The sequence below is a fragment of the Neopsephotus bourkii genome, unplaced genomic scaffold (genome assembly GCF_033783945.1).
Source record: "Neopsephotus bourkii isolate Nb327-2 ecotype Australia unplaced genomic scaffold, CSIRO-AGI_Nbou_v1 NB_1792, whole genome shotgun sequence".
Taxonomy (NCBI): Eukaryota; Metazoa; Chordata; class Aves; order Psittaciformes; family Psittacidae; genus Neopsephotus; species Neopsephotus bourkii.
In genome coordinates, this window is record NW_026902266.1 from 5,221,001 (window position 1) to 5,248,404 (window position 27,404).

Genomic DNA, 27,404 nt, shown 5'->3' on the forward strand with positions numbered 1-27,404 from the left:
CACAGGTAAATAAAAGGGAATAGTTAGATAACATTTCCACAGTAATGAAACACTCATTGGATGTTTGTATAATGTACTTAGACAATAAAATTTCTTTTGTTGGGACACTGTTGCCTGTTCAAAACCAAACTTGTTCAAGTCTATTCTGAACATCTGCTTTGACTGACTGGACAAAGCAGAGCCAGAGGTATCTCCAAAGAAATGGTCTGGGTTGCTCAGTTTAGATCTAAACAGTTCTTAAAACTGGTCAGGGAGGTGGAGGTTTAATAAGGTCTGACATACAAATTTGAGTCCCTTCCCTATCCTACCTACCCTAATCCTCATTGAGATATACCCCTCTTATCCCACATCCTACACTTACATAGGGATTGGTAAGGAACCAGTAAGAGGGATAAGTTACTGAGCTGTATCGGGTTTCTCTTAGCAGGGAATGTCCCTATATAGAAAAATTTCCCTAGCAGGCATCTCCTTAATTTTTAAGATCATGTTTGTCCTGCCAATGGGGGAGCACAGCAACATTCAGTGGATGTACATTCAAGTCCAGGACCCTTGCAGCAATGGGTTAAGGTTGGAAATCCTACTGATACAAAAGGGATTCAAAAGACTTCAGTAGCATCAGCAAAGAGGAATATGGATTTCATTGTGGAACAGTTCTGCCAGGAAGAAATCTTTGACCTCTACTGCAGGGATGACTTCAGAGTACGCAGGGCTGGAGATGAATAAGAGTAGGGACAATGGTCAGCTGTTATACCAAAATCCATCAGACATGTCCCAGAAAAACAGAAGTGAAGGAAACATGATCTAATGTAGGTTTGAGAGGTTGAATTTTTTCCCCCAGGGAACCCTTCTCCATAGCCTAAGTAGTTAAAATGCACAGCATATTGTTTGCTTCATAGTGGCTTCTTACGTGACAGCTCTCATGCTTAAGGTACCATAAATCATACTTTTTTTTTTTTTTTGTGGGTTTTCTTTTTTTGTCAGGGTTCTTAAAAATCTGATACAAAGAGGCTCCTGACAAAAATGTTACACCACTGGAATGGCCAGGAGTCATTGATTTTGTGTATTTAGAGCTTTTCTTCCCCATATTCTAAACAATCCAGTTTACAGCTAAATGCAAGTTGTCATGGGAGCCATTTCAAACTTTGAAAGCCAGTGATATCAATGGCTCAGCAGTTACGGATTAGCTAGCTGAAGAGAACTGAGGTACTTATTCCTCATGACAATATTACCCATTTAATTCCAAATTATTTTTCCAAGTACTTATATGAAATCATTAACACAAAGTGTAAATTGCCCCTTACCTCAAACCAGCCTCAATTTGTGCTAGAGCTGTCATAGCACCACTATGGAGCAGGACCACAAAGAGATGGGGAAGGTAAACAGCAAAACCTTGATCTCAGAGGGGTCGAAAATTGTATCCAAAGGATCTCTCTTTTTCTTTATCTAAGAGGCTGGATCTTATTTTCTATTGAACTCAATAGCAAGTAATTATTTTCTTTTGGACTAAAAGCAAATAATCCCAGAATCTGCTGTAACAGCTGCTACACTAAGGCTGTGTGAAATGAATAGATTAATTCCACGTGTGAAAGTCCTAGTCTTACAGATGCATGGAATTGAACAAATCTTAACAGGTTGAATTTCAGTATGATCAGAGGTACTTTACAGATTTCAGTCAAAAACATGAAGGGCATGTTCATTTGACTGGATTTATGGTAGTGTAGTTTACCTGAAAGGTTAGGCCACTCTGTATGGGGGGGGGTGTGTTGTGTGTTTGGAGTGGAGAACAGGACAGATAAAATCTAAGCAATAAATTGATGTTAAAAAGTTAGCAAAAAATTATGAAGACCTTAATCATGTAGGAGAAATAGTATTTGCACCAGGGCTTTTCGAACCCTGAAAACTGTGTGAAGAAGCTTTTTGTTTTGTTTCCAATGGGAAAACACAGACTGTTTTATTACAGCAAACATAGGAAATTCGTTTGGAACTAGTAAGTAAGTTTTAGAGTCTGTTTGATCATGGCACAAGATTGCAAGCATAAAAATATAGAACATTTATAACGTTACATGCCTCAATGCTACCTTATCAGATTAAGTGAATAGCAAAGATCAGACAAGTGCCAGTTAAGAGTGTAATAAAATCTATACAATATTAGGCTTTAGCAATGTTGACAATTGCAGGTAAGCAGAAGGTAGGCTGTCACATATCTTAATAAATCCCTTTTTAGTAAGCACTGTTTGCTTGTCATAAAATCAGATCACTAACACAGCTGTCTGTGCAGACACACAATTTTAAATAAACAAAACTTGTATTTTCATCTCCCAGTTTTCATTATCATTTCAGCCCCTCTTTTAACAATTTGTCTTTTGTCAACACTTTCTAAATCATGAAAGTTTAGAAGCAACACTGCTGACAAGCTTAGCTGCTAGGATTTCACCGGGAAAACTAAACCAAGAGACCCAGCATCCAGGTTGGTTTAAAATGAGTTCTTGGATGTGGTATAAGGGGAAAAAAGTATTTATTTTTTTCCTCAGTTTCCAGTTTGTTACAGTATTATAGTTTCAATTTCTTTAAATGCCCTCACATTTAAGCATACAAAAATATGTGTAGTCTGTGTATTTTGTATTGATAATTTCCCATAACATAAAGCATAATCAAAAATGAAAGCAAGTTAGAGTCACAAAAAGTGGCTCGAAAGTGCTAATTTTTCCTTGCTGAAACAATTTTTTCTTGATTAAATGTGTCATTTTCTTCAATGTGGTCTTACAAAACGTTTTCCGTATTTTCCTTTTCAGGCCAAAAATGCTTCAATGGTATTTTCAGTAACATTTTTCAGTTTAGCTTAGTTCATGACCTTTGAGTGGTTTTGCCTTTAGTATTTTGTATTTACACAGCAGTTTGGGTTAAAATGATAGCATACTAATACCATATACTATTGCTCCAAAATTTCACTCGATCTTTTGAAATGGTAAATGGTAAATAATAGAAGTGCATTATGATTCCCAGTGGAAAATAGAATCATAGAATCATAGAGTGGCTAGAGTTGGAAAGGACCTTAAGATCATCTAGTTCCAACCCCCTGTCGTGGGCAGGGATGTCTTACACTGGACCATGTCGCTCAAGACTCTGTCCAAAAATAAATGGTTTATACCTTAAAAATGCATTCATTTAACTTAACATGATAACATAATTTATTCAACATTATTCATGGGTAACTAGTTCTATGATAGTCCACTGAAATGGTCTGATGTGCCTGAATCTAGTACAGGGTCCACCAGAGTGAGCAATAAATCTTAATGCCTTTTGTAACTTTCCCTTGTCTAGAAGGAAGCTTCCTGACATGTGGACATCATCTTTGAATATATTTTCCAGAAAGCACAAACCTTTAAAGTTAACATTGGTATGGTGTTTTAATTTGCTTAAATCTTCTTATGTGCATACAGTTGAATATGCAACTTGGTTCAGGTTTATTCTATACACAATTAAGAGAATTAGGAGTTTATGTAGATCATTGTATAATCACTAAATAAGCACTATAGGGATTATACAGACTACATGGAAACCAGAGGATAAATCAAAAGATCTATAGCAAGCACTGTGAATGTCTGCTACAGTGTCTCAAGAGAGCCAACTCTGCAGACACTGGCTGCAAGAAGATAAGAAAGAGCTCAAGCCATAAAATAAGTCAGATCTGGATTTCAAACAATTTGGAAGAGTTTAGCTTCATTTAGCTTATTTCACTGACAGGGTCCATGAACAAGAACACTTGAACAGACAAAACCTATGCAGAGCCAAAAGCCAGATTCAAACACTCCTGGTTACAACATGGGCTAAGAGAGAATTAAAAAAAAAAACACAAACTCAAGCAAAAAACAACCGCCAAATCCCCAACTGCTGTCAGCGGATGCAGGTGTCATTCCTGTGAAGACATGAGGGAAGTTTCTGATTTTAAATTACTGTACAGAAAGAAAAAGAAATGTTTTACCTCATGTGGGTGTTTTCTCACATGTGAAATGAGAAATTTCTTGACTAGCTGATCCTACATGGACAGAAACTACTAGAAGCATAGTGAAGTCTTAGGCATTTTTTTTTATTGTCTTCCTGTATTATAAATGTAGATAATTCCTTGTCATACCAAAACATCGTGTTCATAGCTTTACTATATAAAAAGAGATTAAGACAGTTCATTGTGTAAAATCTCTGTTTATATGGAGAGAAAAACAAATTTGTGCATAAATGCACTCATACATATACATATGTGAATATAAACATGGATAGCTTCATTTCTTTTCCCATGTCTTTCACTCAAACTTTCACTTCTCTAAACTGCTCAATCTTTCTCTTTTTCTATAGAACACATGTATTATAGCATGTGATCTCTTTTTTCTTGAGTCTCTGTTGCTCAAAAGGATTAAGGACTATGAAGTAGATTATTAAAATAAGTTAAAAGAGCATAGAGTACTTAGCCAAATATTTAAAGGTGTTTTAAGACATTTCTTTCTATACACATAAAAGGTTTGAATCTGAAGTGGGGAAACAATGTAAAGAGAATAATGCAAACTGGAAACTAAAGTGAGCAAAGTAGTAGACAGTGATTAAATTGGTCATGCCATTGAAAGTACCAGATTTGGTCTTCCGAAAAACTATTAAAAAAAATAATGACAAAGATGGAACTCTTCAGTCTTGCAACAGAAGGGTTGAGATAAGTTTGGAGGAGAAATCCTGGAAACAGGCTTCACAGTTGTAATTACCTGCCCCCCTCCTCCTCCACAGTAGCTCCATGGACAAAGAGGGTGTTGAAGGACAGAGGAGGAAGCAATAATTTCCTCCATGTCCTTTCATGCATGCTTTGGCTTCCTGGTGTGTTTCAGATTCTGAAGATTGTGTAGAGCTAAGAGGGTGCAGCAGTGCTCGTGTGACATTCCCCTCCCATGGGCACTCAGCTTCCATAACTTATTTGTACACAGTTAAACCAGATCTTGAGCAGAGATGATTTTTTTTTTCTCACCGAAGTATATTGGAAGAGGTTGTTGGGTTTGGAGGGTTTCTTCTCTTTTTCCCTTTATCAAAGTTGATGCACACAGCTGAACATCTCATTTTCTTCTGTATCCTTTGCTCTGTTCCTCATTATAGGATGTCCTTAAAGCTATAAGCTCTGGCTAGCCTGTTTTGTATATATTTTTCTGATTTATGAACTCCAGGTGAGTTTTCTCTAGGAAATCAGTTTTTCAGAATTGTGCTTTGATGTGATCCATTCAGGAGGCAAGGCAAATGTTTTTAGGAAATAAAATACAGTAAGGCACATTTGAAATTAATGCTATCTCCCTTATGTAGCAATAGCGGCAAGCAGACATCTGAGGTCTTCTGCCTACTCAACACTGTTTATTTTATTGGCAGCTCTATGCTCTTTAGAGCTTTATCCAGCTCTTACTGCATTGAAAGGAAAGTTGAGATTTTCAGGCAGCCTCTCAACATTGGCTATGTTTCCTTTAAGACAAGCACAAGAGGACCCTGAGGCTTGTCATAAAATAGTGAGTGATGCCAAGCCTGACTTTAAACATGTAGCCTCTCTAACACTGGGAAATTTTATGCAAGTAGAACCTACCCCCAGTTTTCTCGGCACACTTCTAATAGGTTCACTGTGACCTGACCTATTTGTCTTTTCTTGTGTATAACAGCATTACCTGCAGCAAACTTGCAGTCTCTACAAATTGTTTGCTACATGTTCTTGGAAAGATACCAGATCCAGAAAGAAGTTTAATTAACCTTTGCGGTCAAGCTGATAAGGCACAAACTAATTTGCAACAGTAACACAGGTTAAATACAGATGGTTAAGCTTGATGGGGATATAAACTGTCAATATGTCCTTTAAGCTTTTACTTCCCTCTACGTATGATTTTGGCAATTTCCTTTTATGATAGCTTCCCTGATATGAAATTCTAGATAAATGCAAATTCCTGGGAGGTCTGTGGAGTGCAATTTAAATCTCTGCAGATTTCTACCCAAGGAATTAGAAATTACCTGATGCATTTCTCCAGCCTCAGTTTGCTCTTTGAATGATAATGTTTCTGGCATATATGTATGGGTAAATCTTCTTGGGAATCATTTTGGATGAAAGATATTGTCTCGATGTAAATTTCTACTTGTTAGAAATACCACGTCTAACTTTGTATTAGGAATTATCTGAATAGGTATTTGAAAAGTCTGGCTAATTCCCTTTGAAATGCAGGGCATAAGCTAGTGCTGTCACATGCCGGGTTTGAGTCTAAAATAATAGGAATTCAGGGAGCCCAGGAGTTAAAAGCAATGAACACTGGAAAAGATGGGCCAGGGCTGTAAGGGCTCCCACACCCCACCTTAACTTTTTAAGAACAGAGAAACATCTTGAAAGAAACTGGTGGTTATCTTCATTCAAAGCCTATCACATTACCAGGGAGTCGCCACTGCCTTCATCAGCTTCTTTTACAGCTGTAAATTTCCCATGTACCTCCACTGCTTTCTCAATAAAACACATTTTCCAGCAGTGCCCATCTCCATCAACCCTAGTAGCTGCTGCTCATTTTGCACCACTGAGAACAGGATGCTGCTGCATCTACTACATGTTTGAAAAGACCTGACTTGTCCCAAACAGTTGAGTAATTTTTACTATGTTAAGGATGTGTACATTGATTTGTAAACACAGGACTCGAAATAATCTGTGTGTCAGAACTGGTCAGTCTTATTTTGGAAGTAGATGAGAACATCGGCTTCAAAGCACACCCTACTGCAGCTGCCAAACAAACTGTCTGTGCTGATGTTCATAGTTGCCTTGTTTCGCCTTCTACCAACTACCATCCATCCTGCTCCATTTACATCAGGTCCTGTATCCTGTACTAAACCCATACAAAGTACATATATTTCTTAAGTAATCATCAATATTCCTGCTGAAGGCCAAATGATGCCAAAGGGGCATCACCTTGCCATGAGCTCTCCATTCCTATGAGGTACAGCTCTGCAGACACTTGCTTCTCCTCCATGCATCTCTCTAACACATGCAGAATGTGAGAGACAGTATGCTGACAGGTCAGAAGACAGGGTCAAGGAATTGTGCAATTCCTGTCCATCGGCTTTCTGTATTAAGATCTGCACATGGGTAGACTCCAACCCTGCAGATACTGACTGGAAAGTCAAGAGCAGCTGGGTCAGTCTGCTACGTGGAGGTGACCAGATCTTCTGCCACGGTCAGTCTGCACTGCTGTTCAGGGTCAAGGAAAAAACTTTGGGTTGAGATGAAAGGCAGATAAGCCCAAGGCCAACATTAAGGACAATGTAATTTTGCTCACAGCCACAGCCTTACAGACATAGAAGAATTATGCAAAACAGTGTGAGAACACATGTACACAGATTCTTCACTGAATACATTCTTTAGGTTACCCCACTATTTGCAGTAGATAAGCTTTAGGCAAAGCAGCAAGCTGTTGGCTTTCTCCAATGACATTTGCCCAAGTGATAATCTCTACTGTTGACATAGCTGGCAAAAAAAATTGCTGGTCTTCCCTTAACCCTGCTAGTTTGTAATGCTAGACAGTTAAGACAAAAGTGAACTAGAATGAGAATGAAAAATGCTGGAGTAAACATACATGTACACACTCCCAGTAATAACACTATCTTACATTAATTCAAGGCTTTTCAACCTCCACAAGCTGTTTTAAGAATACTGTGTGGATAGGGGATTTCCATTTATACGCTATGCAGAGCACAGAGAAATACTGCAGAATAGAGGATAATAGTACTATGTTTGAAAACATAAGGCAAGTTTTCTATCCATAAAAATTCCTCCAAACTGGAATCAAGTCACCATGGGATTAGTATCTTCTCCTTTTCCTGAATTTACCTTTGATCATCAATTTTTATCTGTATAATTGTTCTTTCAGCAAAACATCATCCTATATTTATATGAACAATGGATGGGAAACTATGTTCTAATCCTGGGATAAAAGGTGAAGGGGTCACCTACTGAGTTGTTTATGCCACCCATTAAGTGTCTCTGAGAAGTGCTATACAACTACCAAATGGCTGAGGTTATACTATTAGACTGTACCCAGCAAAAGTAAGTACAGGAAAAAAAAAGGGATCACAGATATCACCCATACTTACTGGCACTGAAAACTAAAGAAACAATATATCAGAAAAATTTGCTATATTCAAGTATGCAATTGGTCTCTGAGGTTACTTTCCTGAAAGTATAATTACTTCTCCTTTAGTAATGTGTTTATTAAAACTTCATGTCCTTCATGACACTGGGAAACTCATAAATACACTCACAAATAAAAAGATACCCAAAACAAGGCTTTTATGGGCTGATCATAACAATGAACATCTGAACATCTCTCAGGTGTTTGTTCTTGCAGCTTCTTTAAAAACCTTGCAGTTTTAACACTTATAATAGTGGTTCTGCTCTAAAACATAGTCAGGTCAATTGGGGCCTTTCCATTGATTTTATTGGCATTTTTATCAAGATCTCCACATCTAAGATTTTGCTGTATTTTGCATTGAAACAAATCAGAAAGTATGTGATTTTGTATGTACATTACTGACTTTTCAAGGGATATGAGCCAATGGCCACTTTTGCCTTCCTTGACCAATTTCGGATAGTTTGAAAGTCAGGACTCCTTATATTTTTTAACTATTCCTTTAGTAGAAAAGAAAAAAAAACAAAACCCAAACAGACACACAAAAACCACCCAGAAACAAACAGCTATATGCAACTTACTCTAAAGTTTGGAGTACTGTTCCAAATTGTTTAAGTATTACTGGTAAAGTATACATAGGAATGTAGAGATCATCTTCAAGATATCAGGTATTACTATACTATCTTTAGTTATTAGACCTTTGAGACCCCCTGAAAAGAACAATATGGTCACAACTTCCTTCTAAAGACCTTTTCTTAATCTCTTCTACTGGCATTCATTTTGACCAAGACACAGTACCATATAATCTCTATGGGTATTTACTTAGACCTTGCTGTCGGTTCACTGTTTTTATTTAGAGAACGAGATTCACAGAAACATTTACGTATCATAATCTAATCACAGATGAGATACTGCAAACAAGCTTTACATGGCTGTACAAGAGTAGCTTAACAGGTTTTGGTCCATGGTTTTGGTCCACTTCTGAATGCTTCTGATTTACAGTGACATCCCATCAGATTTCCATCTAGAAGGGCAATCTAATATTGGTTTGGAAACTTTTTACAGCAACCGGTTCCTATTTTGTCACAGCAAATTCCTCCTATGATTGTTTTACTTGTTTCTTTATGGTCAGATGCAGTAAGCAGTGCTTTGAACAATTTGGAAAATCCTCTACCATTTGTGGGTTTTGTTTGAATTTTAGGTTGGGTTTTTTTGGGGGTTGTTTTTCTCAAATCAAAGTAACCTGTCAGTACCTTAACTGGATAAAATCTCCTTTTCAACTGTATTGAACTGTATTCTCTATAAACTTTCAGGTGCCTGCCTGTTGTTGGCCCAAAGGTGAGAAACAGCTTTACTTCTCATGTGGGACATTCTCCAAAACCAGTTACATCTGTTTTCAGTGAACTTATGGAACATTGCTCATTTGTTAGCCACTGTCTTGGGTTCAGCAGCAGCAGTCATTTTTTTCTCCTTCTTAGTAGCTGGTGCAGTGCTGTGGTTTTGACTTTCAGCCTGGGAACAGTGCTAATAACACCGATGTTTTTAGTTGTTACTCAGTAATGTTTACTCTGACCAAGGACTTTGTGAGTCTCATGCTCTGCCAGGGAGGAGGGGAAGCCGGGAGGAAGCAGAGACAGGACACCTGACCCAAACTAACCAAAGAGGTATTCCATACCACAGCACATCATGCCCAGGATGTAAACTGGGAGTTACTCAGAAGGGCTAGTTCACTGCAGGGTTGGACTAGGTATCAGTCAGTGCTCGGTGGGGCTGGGTATTACCAGTTGGTGGATGGTATTGTATTGTCTTCCCTTGTTATGTCTTTTATCATTATTATTGGTGGTAGCAGTAGTGATTTGTGTTAAACTGTTCTTATCTCAACCTGTGGGAGTTACATTCTTTCAATTCTCCTTTCCATCCCTCCCGGAGCAGGAGGAAGAAAAGGGGAGGGGAGCGAGAGAGAGACTGCGTGGCTGATTTATGGCTGACAGGGTTTAAACCACAACAGCCACTCATCCACTTATTAATAAATATCTTTAATATGTTACTGAACCAAAAGGAATTAACAGGTGTTTTGTCTACATTCATACACAGATTGACATGCTAGCTGTGCATCAGAGAGATGAAAAGGGATTCAAGCAGCCAATTTTTTGTTTAATTTAATGAATGCCGCAGTATCGGTTATGTTAGTCAATTTCAATGAATGTTTCTCAAGACCTAAATGAAATTCAGGAGGCTGAAACAAGTTTAGGGAAGGCTGATGCCCTAGAGAAATTACTGACAGATTTGTTTGAGGAAATGGAAGTTTAAGCTCCTTTGGAGATATTCTCAAAAGTACGATAAAGATTGAATGCAACTAGTCAAAGATAAAAGCAGATGTAAGTATGTTCAAAAACACTGAGGAAGCTTGGGTCTACCTCTTGTGAAAACGTTTTTACTGTAGACTGTTAATCATCAAAAAAGAGAAATAAATTATCATCAGAACAAGCTACATAATTGCATACATATTATCTCCAGTTTGTTTCTTTAACTGTTCTGTCAGCTAATTCCAGTTTCTTGTATTATATAGAAGCAGCACAAAAATGTAACGAGACTGTATAGTCTTTGATAAGGTCTATCAGTACTGCAGTCCTCACACAACCTCTTCCAGGAGCCCTGAGACCACAGCTTTTATGATAAAGTTCATCCAGCTTTCATCAGTATATGTTATGAACCATATTGTGTGAGTAGTACTAGAACAGAGCCTGGTTTTGCCCAGATATTGCAAAGGGATGCATAGGCATCCAATACAAATACTGCAGGTATCCAACAGGGTATAAGATGAAGTATACCTTTTTCCTTTTGTCTAATTAATTATATTCTAGAAATAGTAGTTTACTGATAATGTCTATTATAGTTGTTACAGATCTACTGGGAGGTGCTCCTTTACGTCATTAATCTTAATTCAATATTGCTAATGTAAAAATATGCAATCCAATGTAGTGAGGTTTGTTATGGTTGCTGAAGATAAAGATCTACACATTGACCTGCGTTTTTTGAGGCAACTTTAGCCTGGTGGTTTTGTTCCTCCACACATGGGTACAGTATCTGTTGGTACTAGTGACTCAATGGGGTAAGTACTACACCAAAGGGAAAATTATCACTATACGTGACCATCTTTAAGTATCATGCACAGTCAGAGAAGGAAGGGAAAAGGTTTATTTCCCATCTACAGTCCTAGTTCAATGGATCAACAGGTCTGAATCTGGCTGATCTGGTTTGCTACAGCACACAGTAATTTGTAAAGCCCCAGAATTAAATCACGCAGGAAGAGTTTTTGACAAATATCCAAAAGTCTGTAATGCACATATGACTTCATCACATAGAAGCTGAAACATGGATTACACTGATGATGGGGTGCAGAACAAATGTTCAGGATTTTCTTGGAAAATACTAAATATGTTACCCCAAAAAAAAGTAAACATTATAGACACAATAAAGATAAAAGTCCAGTATCAGCTAAAGGGTTAGACAGTGAGGAGTGACTTCCTGAGTGAACTGCACTACAATCTCTGCAAAATTCATTATTCATAAATCATATACCTTTTTTATAAAACATCAGTTCATCTGACTCGTGAGCAAGTTCATTTAAAGAAATACCCAACAATTCAATTAAGAAAACTAATGGGCCATATTCTCCTGTGGGATGATTTGTCATTCCTACACCAGTACAGCCTATAGTGTGACCATGATTATAGCAGTACGGAGGTATTACACTCTATTGCAAGTGGTTAATGCAGAAATTGACACTATGAACACACTATGTATATACCACCAAAATTATAGCCATGCTGCATTTTCTGTTCTGGTACAGGTGTATGACTTCTCTGTATAGACAAAGAAAATCTGAAGCAAAAGCTACCAATCAAAAACCACTGTCAGCTTGAAGAGATATGTGTAAAATTTAGCAAAATAAGCAAGGTTATGAAGAAAAAACCAACATGCTGCAAGAAATGTGGAACAAAAAGGACTTGTTTCATGCAGATCTGCATTACTGGTGATTAATTCATGGCTTCCCTGATAGATAGCAATGGTCTTTCTTCTGATAAGGACATTTTTGCTTGACCCCCTATACTCATGGAGCTTGCAAGACTCTAGGGCCTCTTGGATCACGTCTCTGTCAGATTTCACTGAAATCAGCCACTGACTCGAGGTGTTGACTGGGAACAGCAGACAAATAGACAGACCCATGCTGCATCACTGAATAACCTTAACTCCCACACAGAAACCTGAAGCAAGAAGAAAAAAGAAAGGTTTTATTCAACACAGTAAACAGATGAAAGCAGCACGAGTTTATACTCACTTAAATGTACATTTGTCCAATATTCTGCTTTTCTGTTTCTTCTTCTGTTCCCGAGTCCAGTACATCAGAGAAATGGTGCATCACAACCTGAGGTAGTAAAAGACCTTAAAGGTACAGATGCACAAATGTCCTTAGTGCAGCTCAGTCTCCAGAAAGACTCTGTGGCTTTCAGCAATCTGTGTTTTCTGACAGGTCCTACAGCAAAGCCAAGAAAGGGGTAACCACCATTGCTGAACAGTGAAGAGTAGTGATGATGCACAGCTTTCTCAGCAAGCCTAAGACCATCATGTAGAGCAGCAGGGGAGAGCAGTGGCTGAGGAGCAGTGAAGCAAGAAAGCAATGAAAGGTTTGCTGCTTTGCCTGTGCAAGAAGGGAGCCCAAGCTTTCCTCCCACATCAGCTCTACATACACCCCTGGGCAATGAATTTCACTCACCTATGCAAGGATTCACTTTACCTGAAAATCACACACCGAGGTTCTCCCCATGATCAATTGCCTTGTAGTACAAAGGAATGCTTAAAAAAGTACTGCTGGAGAGAGAAGGAAACCTTCGAGTGAGACTCCCCACCAAGGGATGACTACAGATTGGGCTCTGTGACACATGCTTTGCGAACTACGTGGGTGTCTCTCTTCCAAATTCTCTTTGCTTCTAGACAGTATCTTGACTCACACTGACAATGACCAACTGCCATATGCTGGAGCAAAATACATCTCCTGCAATGCAGCATTTCCCTTCCAGCAGCCGCTTCAGTCTTGTGTGACATAGAAACAGGCCCACCACTTCTTTTAGCCCATCCTCAACACCTTCAGTTCCTCATTCTCTTCCATAATGTAGAAGGGACAGCACCTTCCATGTGGAGCTGTGAGATGATACTGCTTCATATTCTGACACCTGGGACTGTTTCAATAGCAAATCAATTAGAAGTATTTAGGTTGTTTAAACCCCCACAATGTTACAAGCATATCCTGCCAATGCTTCATATTTCTTTAGAATACAGTAGTAGAAAGTAACCCTATGTATCCCATACAAGTTTTACAGCAAAAAATGTGCAGCAGCTTTCCAGATGTTAAGTTGCTCTTGCTGAATGAGCCCTTTTAAATCCAAATGGGATATAAACCCATAAGACCTTGACTAGGTCTTACATTCCTTCCATGAGCAATTGCCTCTGTATATTAGAACTGAGGTATATAGTCTGAGGATTGGGCTGCAACTGTTGTTTTAAAGGCTGTTAATGGCCACCTTTAGGACAGAAGGGATGGGAAAATTGTTTTTAAAGTCTATTATCTTTACCTTGATTTGGGATTTTGACTTAGAAGAATTGTAAGAATTTGCAATGATGGAGTTCTGCACAAGGCACTGCACCTATTGACTAAAGACACGTTTATTGTTGGGGTGTTAAATTACAGTTAATAGAAAGAAAAGAATGAGGTTTTCCACTTAACGTATAACAGCCTTTCTGCTAAGACATAAAGAAATCATTGTGCAATTGCCAAGCGACTTTTATTGGTTTTCCTGTATCTGAAAATATTTTGAACATTACAAGGGGCAACTTGGCTGACGTTAAGAATGCATCTCACTGAAAACTGGTGGTCACTGCTGAAATAACAAAATTTTGCTTGGACTTCCATCCAGCAATAAATAAACCAAAAAATGACCACATGGACAGCATGGGTCTCTTTCTTGATGATCTTGATGATGATCTTGATGACATTAAGAAAAGTGAAAGGATCAGAGTATAGAGTAATTGAACATGAATGTACCAGGTACTCTATACAATAACTTACAATAATATTGTTCACAGTTTTACTGCTTTGCTGTGTCTACTTTTCAGCAAATATAATATAACTCTGAGTTAAATTGGCCTTCAACCATCACCAGAATCCAAATACTTCAAGTTGGTAGCTATCTACTGTATATATCTAGTTACAGATTTAATGCCTCCAAATACTGCAAAAAACCCCAATTCATCATCAGTCTGGTGACTGCAACATAATTATTAATGCTGATAAAGAGGAAGGGAAAGTTTTTTACTAGACTGATCAAAAGAAAAAAACCCCAAAACACAGCCAAAAAATAATAATAATAAAAAAAAAATGCAATGGAAGCTCTTAAGCTATCACATAGTGTTTTAAAAATACTAGCCTATTCCCAGAATGACACAGTTACTCAGTAAAAATGACATTCAGGAATGCCATTTTCACTGAGTGCCTTATGGGTTTCTAAAAGTGGGGCTCTTAGAAGCAGGGCTACCCAAGCCAGTTCTCTGGCACTGATGGATCTTTCCAAATGGTTTCAGGTTTACATGAAAACAATACACCATACTACTAACCCTAAAATGGTCAGAATTTATTTTTGGATTGGAATTCTTGATCATAAGCTTGTAAAAAAAACAGACTTAAGAGGTACTTGTTAAACTTCACAAGTTAAACATTTTACCTGCACACACACACACACACACAGCACACACAATAAGAGTGGTCATGAAAGCCCACAGAAGCATCTGTTAAGGTGCATATTAGAGATCTCACTGTCAATACATAGTGAATATTGGGAGTATCAGGAATACCCATATTTAAAAAACTCAGAGATTACCAATATAAAAACATAGAGTAAAAGCTACACATTTAAATAAGACATTCAAACTAATCAAACTATTTAAAGTCAGTGATATAGAAATACATGTATACATTGTGAAATAATGACAGGTTAGGGTATTTTAAAATCAGCATCATATTTCAATACAATAACAATATTTATTACAGTATAATATGAACTATTTTAAGCACTACTAATACTCTAGATGCTTTTAGTAATAACTTCATATCACAACTTTTTTTTCTAATACTCACAAAGTTTTTTGCTTAAGAGAACCAAGAATAGCAGATTTTGGATAGGAAGAGTTATTTGATTAGTTGTTTTCATGGAGCTTGCATTTGGTTTGCATTTTATGTCCCTTATTTTATTGGTTAACATTCAAATTACATCACTTTTATTAATATCATTAGAAACATAATGTCAAATATTAACTTTGTAAATCTCTCAAAAAATACTGCTGGACTTAAAAGGAGATTAGATGCTAAAATATCTTTACTGTGTAATTCATAAAGATTTCAATCTTACCACATGAATGCACTACAAGATTAATTGCTTCTATTATTCCTTGAAACGGAGCCATGTGACTGTTCTTGTATTAAGGTAAACCATAATATTCTTATTTTACTCTCATGTTCAATGCTCATACGTTCTTTTGTCTGTCTGAACAATTCTGAAGCTTTTAGCAAGGCCTCTCACTGGTTTCTGTTTGCACAGCTCTATGGCCATTAGAGTTAGAAGCTTTAATGTAGTGAATAAATACCTCTAAATGGCCAGCTGACTGCCTTCTACATTCACATACTGATGTATTAAAAAGTCTGACCCACTCTCCTAATTTCAGCTCTCATTTTTTTGTGCAAGTCTTCAAAAATACATCAGACTGTGTTGTCCACTGTGTTAGAATTGTCAATGGGAACCAAAAGGGGCCTTATTGGGCTGTTCTGTCACATGAAAAACTGGTTTAGTTCTGATTTGGATGGATGTGTGATTGCACAGTAACAGTGTGACCACACTGCAGAAGGGTCTTCTCACTTAACTTCGTGGATTTGAAGTTTGGGCTCATAAGACCACATAAACACCTTACTTCCCCTATCCTAGTCACCCCAAAAGACAGGAATCATCTTCTTGAGGTACTCATCCCTTCAGATGGCACAGATTAAATGAAAGTAGCCCTGCTTAATATGACAGCATATATCCTTAGAGATTTTAGCTTACATAAAAAATAGAGACACTTTTATAAATCAGCTGCAACAGTACAGGCTAATTTAGATTCATATTACCTAGGTTTTGTGGTATGTCTGCACTTTGCTTCTGTTGGAGTGACAGCAGAGTAGACATGCTTTTAGGAAGCCAGATGTCAGCTTGTTTGGTGATTGATGCAAGGCATTGAGAGCCCTGAAGCCTTGAGAGTGAATGTGCGTGTAGGCTGGATACCACTGGATATACACTGTCTAGTATTACCTGAATGCTGTCTAGTATTACCTGAATGCACTGTATAGTATACAATACTTGTTCAGTAATGCATAATGCTTCTTTGAAGTAATCTGAACAAGTGAAAATAAAGCCATGAAACAAACTAGACACTGTGTAATGAAAATTATCACATTCTAGGTTATTTCTGAAATTCTCCAATCTCTCATTAAAAAAAAAATCATCTGGTTTCTACACTTCAGCAAGATTTTCTTAAATAAGTGGTACAGTTAACAAGGCAGCAAAAAATCTTGAAGGCACAGTTTCCCTTATTTGGGCATTATGTAGAAAGAATTAGAAATCATCCCTGTTTATCTGGTGTTTATCTCAACCATGGGTGAACTACCAAAAATAAAAAGAAGCTATTTGTAGAGAACAAATATGTTTCCTTATCAATTTTTTCTTCAGGCCACTGAATCTTAACTGGCAAACAAAAATGTTTTTGTGGCTCTGTGGCTTATCAGTCTTCATCAGAAACGTTTATTTACAAGCAGTTTCTTGAAGCTATATGGTGAATTCAAGTGTTTTATAAGCTTAGAGTCTGCACTTAAGCAAACTGATAAAACACTATTTACGTGAACAGTAGCACATCTATGATTTGACCCAACATGTTTACTTACAGCTGGACTGTTAGTCTCAATCCAGGTTTCATTACACTACAATAGCAGAATTATTTCTGAGACAGACAAAGCTAGCTTAGTCAAGTCATAGGGTAAAATATCAGGTTCATTAGAATTACATACGTAGATTCATACACAGTATGATGTGTCTCTATCCTCCCTCACCTGTCACCCTGAACTCTACCAGAATTACCAATCCTTGCTGCAAGCTCATCACCCTCTGTGTCTCTAGTGCCCATTTGGATATCCTCCAAATCGGTGTATCTTCCTCTCTTCACAATATTACTGAGGATTTTTTTTCATAGCTCAGCTATGTGACAGCTACATCCACATCAACAGCAGTAAACAGAGTTGCTAGTTCACCCCACAGCCCCTAACCCCATGCACAAGGTGGCCAGGTCTCTTTGGCTGGTAGACAGGTAATGCAGATACTGCTATACAAACCTTCAGGCTCCGTTGCCCAAGAAGAATTAGGAGTAAATTCCCCTTACTATGTACTAGTGATCTATTCCTTTTCGGTGCCTGTTTCTTGCACTTTCCTTGGAAGACGCTACTTAGCCAAACATTTCCAAAGGCAACTTACAGGATTTGCAGTCTTGGCTGCTGGAATTATTCTGATGCAGCTCTGTAAAATTGTGCTCGATGTTTTCCTATTTTAACTGCTTTGAAACAATTCCCAAGAAATCACAGAAGGGCTTCTTGAACTGCCAGCACTTGAGAACACTGTACATGTAGTCTGCCAGGACCAATTCCTCTCATTCAGAGAGGAAGGACTATTTTATACCCTGAGGAAATGAACAGTGCAGGGAGGGAAAAAGGTCCTGGGAGAACAGGGCATAGGTAGGAGAGAGGAGTTTCCAGCCTATGGTAGACAATGCTTGTGAAGGAGGACATCTCCTCCTGTGAGCACTGGAAATTACTTTGGATTCTGATTATGGTTCCTTTCTCCTTGAAACACTAGCAGTTCTCCTCAAATCTGAGCAATATCTAATTTAGAGTGCTAAAAGATAAAAATATTCCTTTCCACAATTTATTGCCTCAAAAATATGCAAATCAAAGCACATAGACTGGAATTAAAGTAGTATGCAAACTGATATCCTCTGGAAGTTTTGCCTGTGCACACAATTTATTACACAGATCCAAATCTATCAAGACACTGAGATTTAAAAAATATTAATAAGAAAATGAAAACCCAGCTTGAAAAATTAATCTAACAAGAAAGCCCAGTCTTTTCAAATCTTTATTTTTGTTTGCTTTTTTTTTGTTTTGTTTTTGGGTTGTGGGGTATTTTTTTCAGCAGAAAACCTAATTTATATTTCTCCTTTTTTCCCTATATTTACCTTAAACCCCACCTCCCTACTGTTTTTTGGGGAATGATTTTTCTGCCCAATTAGACATAGTAAAGCAGAATTTTAACATGCTTCTCGGTCTGTCAGCAGTGCCTTGTGAGCACATCTGATCACAGTGGTATATGGTAGACCTTCTCTTTAGTCAATACATTTTCTAAGATGCATATAATATGTAGTAGAGACTATGCATATCTTCATCGTACAGCCATGGCTGGAACTTACCTTAACAATCACACAAACAAAACTAGAATCAGAAAAGAAGTTGCACTTCCCTGTTACAGTTTCTCCATCAGCATAAAACACCCACAAAATTTCTTAGTGGGGAGATAAACTTTGGCATGAAGCATATCACCATGAAACATTAAAATTTAGATACTTAATAGACCAGATCCTCCACTGGATAAACTCAAGGTAAGCCTAGGGAAACTGCAGCTGCGATTGCTGAAAACAGTTGCAGATAGAGCCTGTTTATGTGCCTCGTTCAGAGCATGCCCATATTTTCTTACTTTTTTTTTTGACAGAAATAAGGTAGAGAAGACACATAAACCAGGAAGGATCTCCAGGATTCTCATGTACCATATAATTTAATTTCATTGTGTCAGAAAAAACAGTCAAACAACAAACTGGATAAGAGTTGTAGAGTTGCATCCACCTAGGCACGCTGGGGATTGACTCCTCTTTTACCTATCTTTATGTTTCTTGCATTTATTTCTTGTAATTTTTGCAGTCTTTGTCCATTGAACTTGTTTTCTATTTGGTAACTTGTAAGATGTGTTGCCTCCTTAGCTACACATAGATAAAATAAAAACTTGAGAGGAATAATATAAGTAAGGTTACTATTTAGTAAGTGAGTCACAATTGCATGAAATACAGGGGCATGGAGGCGTCAGCTATGCTTAAGTCAGTAAGGAAAATACAGTCTCAGGCTTCATTACTCTAAGAAGAAAAGTAGTGTATTAATCACCTCCCTCCTATCAGCAACAGGCAGACATTTTATATCAAAATGAAACCCATTTTACTATTGCAGTTTCTATTTTTTTTTATAAGCAGAAGGTCCTTTTTTGGAAAATCGGACTTCTAACTCTTCTGTTTACGCTTCTCAATCCCCTGTTCTGGAAAAAAATCTTTCTCGCAAAGGCCATAGTTTACAGAAAAAAAATGAACCCAAGCCACAATATAAGGAAGAGGGAAGGAACCACAATCAATTCTAAGTCCAGCTCTTGCAGGCTGCTCTTTCAGCGAAAACCATGCCAAGTGTGCATGCAAAGGGCCTCACTATGAAACGGCAAACTTCAGAATTTTGAAGCTGCTCTGGGAAGAGAAACCGTTTGCTACAGGTTCTGGTCTCTTCTTCCAACTCAGATCAATTTTGAAATGGCTTTCTTAATTTCTTAAGTTGCCTCTGAATTTGTCCCATCTGTCCTTAGTTACCTGGTCTCCAGCAGGCTTCGCTCCTTACTTCTCCTAAGGCAGAAACACCAACTGTTCTTCATTCCCCAGTTGCCCCTTCCCACCTTCTAATGCCACAGGCTGTCAGACCATACTCTCCACTACTGTGCTAGCACTCTGCTTTAAAAAGAAAATCAGGACACTAGATCTGGAAATGTCTCTTTAATAAGTTAACTGGAGGCTGAGAAGCAAACTGAAGGAAGTTGGAGCTGAACACACTGAAGTTGTGGAGTTAAAATATCCCTTCCCAGGCAAATGAAAACAAAAAAGTTATATTATCTAATGCGTTGTAGTTTTCAGAAGACTTTGTTGTTGTAACTGAAACACAACTAGAGACTTCCTTCTCAGCGGCTGAAGGACTTACTGAGGAGGCCCTTACAAATGCATGTACCAGGAAATGAATCTGAATGCCCATGTCACACAAAATCTACAGTAAAATCTACACTGCTGGTAACATAACCCAACATACACCACCACCTCCCCCACCTGCCCCAGGAGCATGACAAAGACCAGTAACTCTTGTGGTGTAATACAGTATGTCACATTATTTGACAAATCCACTAGAAGGACTGAAGATAACATAGCACTTTGATAAATCATTTATGAACAGATTTTCTTTCACCTTTGCATGTGCATTAAGAAGAGGAAGGGAAAAATGTGGATGTCATACCAGGAACAACACAAATGAAAATACTGTTGCATGGATACCTAAAATTCCCCCAGCCTGCTTTCCCAGGAGCTATACATGCATTTGAGAAGGTGTGTCTGTTTTTCAACCTGATACACCGACAGAGAAGTGCCTGCCCACTCTCCATCAAACATTTGACTAAAGAAATAGTACCTCTTTAACTACAGGCTTTCAAACATAATTTCCAGAGTGTAAAGTCATTTCCTGTGCACTATGGGGGTGACAGAGCTGTCCCTGTTTCCTGAAATGCTGGTCAATATGACTTTTCTTTCAGGCAGCAGAATGTGAAAAGGGGGATATTTTTGTACAAGGCTAGAGACTATCAGAAAGTCACCTATGGGACTGGGCTTTGGGCCTGTGACAAAGCCAAAATACTGTCCAGAAGATGTCTATGGCTAACATCAGCAATGAAGGGAGACATCATTTTGCAGGGAGATAGGAACCTTTGTGCACAGCACTGTGTTCAGGTTTTTGTCTGCGTGAGCATCATTACAGATATGTTAATGACTTCACCTGGGAAAAGCTGCCTGGGAGATCAGAAGAGGCTGAAGAACCTGTATGCTGTTCCCATATTTCCCCGTCTACCAGAAGTATCAAAACTTGTCCAAGGCCAAGCTTATTTCCAAAGGTTACAAGTCCATGAGAAGACACTTTAGACCAGGTTTTCAATGCACTTTTCTGGGAGGAAGAGCAGCTGTGGAGACTTCCCTGTCTCAACACACATCACACACATCTGTAAGAGGAAGCGGTGCCCACTCTCCCACAGACAGGCCTGAGGGAGCATACTCGCATCTGAATTGGGTCTATATTGGTCGTCCTACTGCAATTTGCAACCTGATGGTAGTGAACTGGTTTTGGATCCTCAATTTTTCACTTGGAAGGCCATGCTTGTGATTCTGTGCAAAAGATTGTTTACTTGCTGTACAGAGAATCTGCTATGGTATTTCTGAGAGATTCACCTTTCAACACATGGCTTAAGAAACAAAAAAGCTCAGAAACAGTAGGGCAGATGCTACTATTCAGCTCTCAAGAACACTCTAAATTTGACTGTATTTGAGTGTAAACTGTTTTCTGAGTAAGGTGCATAATGAAAAAAAAAAAAGAAACAAAAAAAAATAATGATACCACTGGGGAAATGGAGTGGTAAGACACTATATAAGGGTGAAAGAAAAGATTTCAGGAGCATTTCTTTCCATAGCTATAGTGATGGCTGACAGTGGAAAACAAGACAATAAGATAGCAGACTTATTTCTGATAGCGGCAATTTCTAATGCACTGTGTGAATTGTAACCCTGCTCATGAACACAGGTGGAGGAAGCTGATTCTGAAACCCTTTTGTTGGTTTTTTGGTGTTTGTTTTGTTTTGTTTTGTTTTTGTGAGATTCCTCAGGTTTTGTAGCTCCTGAAATAACCTCCTATGTACACTGATTGTAATGCTGTGACCCAAAGAGAAAGCTACAGAAGAACTGACTCCAGAAAGAGTTTTGAAATTAAGAGTTAAGAATTAACAATGGTTTACCAAACAAAAGAAAAAAATGTTCAGTCTGAATTTATAATGGAGGAATAGCAGTTCAATAAAAATACCAGGAACAAAGACCTGAAAGCGGTAAGATGAGTCACAGACAAGCAAGCACGTTATCCTGGTGTGCACAGATGGAGCAACAAAGCACAAAGGCTTCAGACAACCAGGACACTCTCAGTCTCAGAGGGAAGGAAGAGTGGGGAAGAAAGGGCAGGAGATCTGAAAGTGTCTTCATGACTCATGACTGGAAAGTACACGATTGCATAGAAAAATACATCTTTTTTTACAGCTAAAGGTCATTAATTTTTCTCAGATAAGTAGTACACAATGAGGGACAACCATAGTGGATTAATTTATTTCCAGGGCAAAACCTCATGAATTCCATAAGCCTCAGACCTAATAAAGTCTGGTTTCCCAGAGGGTTCTGTCATCTTGGTCCACTGAAACTCTGAGTTACACAAAATAGAATTTTAATTGAACTACACTAACATCATTCATTCAAGTTAAGAATGTTAGGAATGTGCTTGCTTTCAGTCAGTATTTACATTAACAGACAACACAAAATCCACCTATCAGGTCGGAGATTTAAGGTGTCGGGCAATTAAGCCTTGTTTCCAACATATAAGTATTTTGAATTGAAGCTTTTATTCCCTGTGCGATAAGGGGCAAATTAATACTGAAGCTTCTTCTGCAGTGAAAGGTCTTGAAATTTCTTTCTTTTACATGGCTAACTGATTTCTCTAGCTTTACAGAAACTCAAGATGTCTAGCTATCTGCAAAATGTGATTGCAACTGTCCAAAGGTCCAGAAAATGTTCTTGAGAACAGACAGATATTTACACCAGGGAACACATTATTATTGTATAAAACATAGTGCAAAAGAGGTTGCTATTTTAAAAAGGGATCTTTTCTACTATCTCCTGACAATTAAGGTTGGAGGGATTTGACTGACCAGGATATTTCTTTTTTCTGACTTTGGCAAGTGCCCTTAGTAATTCAGATCACGTGTCTGTGTGTACTCACTACTTCTTCTGGAAAATACTGTTTCTGCAGTCAGTGGCTGGCTTGTGTCTGGCAAGGCCAGAAAACAATCAATTTTTGGATGCTCACAGGGTCAAATATTTGCATAGCTGACATATTACTCCAGAGGGGGCAAAAAAACCCAACTAAAAGCATTTTCAGCAGAAACAAAACTGCACGACAAGAATGGGGTGTGTATGATGTGTAAAGATCTCTAGAATTTTGCCCAGGATAAATCAGAGAGTACATCTACCAACAAGGGCTAATGATGGCTTTTCAATACACTATTAAGCAGTTTGGGATCCATGCAGACCTGTGGTATACCTGAAGGATTTCTCACCACCACTAGACTTTAAATTTACCAGTGTGATCATGCTAATTGGGGAAGTTTTCCTCTTCTTTACAGATTTGTCAGTACATTCCTTTGTGCCTTTGCTTGTATATATGTGTATATTTACTTATATCTATTAGATATGATACGGTATGATGTGATACAATTAGTATAATCTCAGAGGTGCCTGGTCCTAACTTCACCAGACTGTCTCCTTGCCATATGTCCTTGCATCCTGGTACAATTCTGGGCAGGGACTATCGTTATGGTACTTGTGCCTTAGGTCTTATATGGATATCCTGAGTTTGAATACAGCTTCTGTTGTATTGCTACCTAGTAGTGGGTGGTACTCTCATCCAAAGGGCCAATGTGAGCTACCTCATTAGCTTTCAACTGCTTTTGCCCACTGTTCCAGAATGCTTTACTTTACATTGCCTCAGCTGTCCATGTACTGCCAGTACAATTTATGTCTTACCAACCTCCTGGGCTGCATTGGGCAGAGTGTTGCCAGCTGGTCGAGAGGGAGAGGGATCTTTCCCCTCTACTCAGGACTGGTGAGGCACATCCAGAGTGCTGTGTGCAATTTTGGGCTCCCTATAAGAGAGTTATGGAGTTGTTGGTGCAAGCCCAGCAAACAGCCACAGACATGATTAAGCGACTGAAGCATCTATCATATGAGGAGAGGCTGAGACAGCTAGGATTGATTAGCCTGGAGAAAAGAAGGCTCATGAGGCCCCTTAGCCTTGTGTACAAATATGTGATGGTTTCTTTTCTTGCTGTTTTTCATGTTCCACGAAGTTTCTAAACTGCTTATTGTAAAGTATGGCCAAGACATCTCAGAGGAACACATATATCTTACACATGCCCTGTTTTCACAGTATTCTGTAAGCATCTCTTGTGATTCAGTTATTCACACGTTTTAAGTTCTCTTTTCAGTAGACTATTTGTTAGACCATAACATCCACACTGGCAAGAACTGTTTTGATCCCATCCCTGTCTGGTCTACCTAGATTGTAGTTTCTATCTGACATCATGCTATCTCAACACTTCAAGAGCTTTTCTAGGCACTCTCTTCATTCAAAGCCTGCTGGCACTATCAGCTTTTCCACCTTCAGGCTCTCATATAAATTACTCTGCAGACTGATGTAAAATCGTGTACTGTCCAAATGTTTCACTAAGGCATGATTGATATATGAACATAGAATATTTAAAGATTATTATATAGTTGTGTATATTATTGTATATATTGTTATAACTGCTACTTGTATGCTAGCAACTGCTTTTCTGATCAGCTGAGTCAGCTAAGGGAGGTTTTGTGCAAGAAATGATGATTCTAGTGTCAGATGCCTGCAGGTACCTATTCCACCTAAGCATTGTTTGAGCGGTGTGACATATGCTTCAGGAGACCTGAAAATATGAAAGGGACCAGAGGTAAAAAAGGTGTCTCTGTTTTAGAAAAGGGACATGACTTAATCCATACTCAATCTGAGAATGGACACCGGACTTTGATTGAAATAAGGAGGTTCTAGGAAGACTGAATTTTGATTCAACAGTCTTTGCCTAAGAGAGTGTATGTTGTTTAATAGCTTCTAAAATAGCTGTGAAAGGTTGCTGTCAGAGGAAACACTCTCTGAACTGGGTCTGGGCTCATGAAGTAAAACTAGTCATTCTAACAGCAAAAGCCAGCTCGGTAACAGAAAGGTTTTAAACAAACGGGATTGAATCTTAAACAAAAACCCAAACCCTAATAACAACAGAGAAAAAAAAGGAGCACAATGCTTTCTGGTTTGCCTCCACGTTGGTAGGTATGTTGTTACCCCGAGCCTCTGTGGTCCACTAATGGCTTCCAGAACCACCTGCATTTCCTGATTACACCAATGGTTACTAAGTGCTGGTTACCAAGGAGCAAAACCTCTCTGCAATCGACATCAATATTATCAGAAGCTTTTCTTGTTTAAACCGAAACAGAAAAAAGGGTCATGTTAATAAAAGTTCAACACTGATCCTAAGATTAGACATCCAAAGGGGAGCAACAAAAGGAGAACCAAACTATGAACCAAAGTACATGGCATTTTCCCCCTAGATGTTTCCACCCTTGGGAAAGGGAACTTAAGCTGTAATAGTATGTCTTACAATATGTATCAAATTTTCCATTACTTCATGATAGTGGCGTACGAAACACATTCACAGAGGGAAGGGTTTGGCCATGTTGTGGGGATACAAATATATTTTATGATCTACACTCGTTGATTATGGAAACACGGAAAACCTTGCTTCCAGTTCTGGATTTGAGATTTTCTTCTCAAATTTGATATAATGACTGACATTTCTGGCCAGAGAATTTATAAGCCAGCATGTATGTGTGTGATCTCAAAACTCAGTTTTCTGCATTACTTCTTTCTTTTTTTCTTTTCCTTTTTTGAATCCTAAAGATGGCAAAATGACAAAAGCCCTAAAAGGACACTCAAATGCAAAATGAAACTTCTGATACTAAGTCTTTAGAAAACAGATCCCTACCAGCAGATTGGCCCCACCTTGCAGCAGATTGAACAAATAGAGAATAGTTTATCTTTAGGTGCAGTAAGCATCATACAAAAGTTTGCCAAAGGCTGGATAATTCCGTAAAGCTACTCAACAAACCAGAAGTGATTAGAAATGAAAGGTCTGACAACACCACCCTGAGTAGTCAGCTCTTAATCAGGTTATCACAGAGCAGGACTTTTCTTAATTGATACAGCCTTTTATCGAATGAGGGTGTTACCTCATTGGTGAGGTCATAAAATATGAGTCACACAAAGTCAATAGAATATCTATCACAAAGGCAATGCAATGCATTGTAGAGTTTAAAGATATAGGTATTGTAAGTACTGTTTACTTAAAAGCAAGAGTGAGTTCTTAGAGGTGAGCACCTCTTTAACTTTCAAAAAATGCTGGTTTAACCTCATTTTCAGCTATGGCTACTGTTGAGAGTAATTCTGCGAAACATGATTTGCTATTGTTGCCTTGCCAATGCTGTGTGACATTTTGAACTCAGGGTCTAATTTCTGATAAAAAACTGTAGTTCCACTGATTTTCAATTGCCTGTGATTTTGATTTATTTAAGCTGAATGCATTCTCTGAACACCGAGTCTTGTGTGGTTAAACTGGCTGCCAACTCGCTCATATTAGGTAAAGAAAAATGAACATTATGAACAAGGTTCTTCACTGTTTGACCAAAATTTTATCCTCAGAATTGATGCCAATCATCATTGGACTTCCTATCTTCAAGATCTGTCTGTGATGGCTTCTGGTTTCATATCTGAATGCTTGTACAACTTTTGGCAAGCTTTGGTTTCCTACAGCTCTTAGGCACCTAAATCTTTGGTGTTGTACTCCTGCATGACAACAAGTGCCTTAGAATTTTCTTAGCTTCTTTCTTTCAAGTATAATGTTTTGTTTTACGCCAGAAATGGTATTAAACATTGTGTCCAATGGATAAATAACTTTGTTTCTTTAAAAAGGAGCAACAGCAGCAGAGAAATAATTCCGGGCAGCAATGCAACAAGAATGGCCAGGAGAAAGTATCAGCTGACACAGGAATTTAAACCAATTATGTTCATTATAAATTTGCAAGGGAAAAAAACAACCAAAACCTCCCAGTGTACCCTACAAAATGACCTGGAGCTTCAGCTTCAAATAAAGTGAAAAACTGCAAAAGATCACCCCCCACACTATTAATCCCAACAGGCTGCAAAGAAAGCATTCACAATTGACATAGGTGCCTCTGATCTGTAATTGTATTATCAGAGAATTCTGGATGAAAAGACAGGGGCAAACAACCCATTCAATCTCCCTTTCACCTCCTCATTCCACA

General features: G+C 38.3%; 1 long non-coding RNA gene across 5 annotated transcripts in view; it reads right to left on the reverse strand.

Annotated features, from left to right (window-relative positions):
* Positions 1-430: 430 nt before the first annotated feature.
* LOC133206462 (uncharacterized) overlaps positions 431-27,404 on the reverse strand; it is a 35,189-nt gene continuing 8,215 nt past the window's right edge. Inside the window, exons 1-6 of one of the 5 annotated variants that reach the window (XR_009723775.1) lie at positions 17,777-17,972; positions 17,194-17,229; positions 13,802-13,880; positions 12,946-13,040; positions 12,511-12,597; positions 431-709 (exon numbers count right to left, since the gene is read on the reverse strand). This is a non-coding gene — a long non-coding RNA (uncharacterized LOC133206462). Of the gene's footprint in view, positions 710-12,510; positions 12,598-12,945; positions 13,041-13,801; positions 13,881-17,193; positions 17,230-17,776; positions 17,973-27,404 lie in introns of those variants that run through there. The other 4 variants (XR_009723776.1, XR_009723773.1, XR_009723774.1 and 1 more) reach the window with 4 other exon arrangements.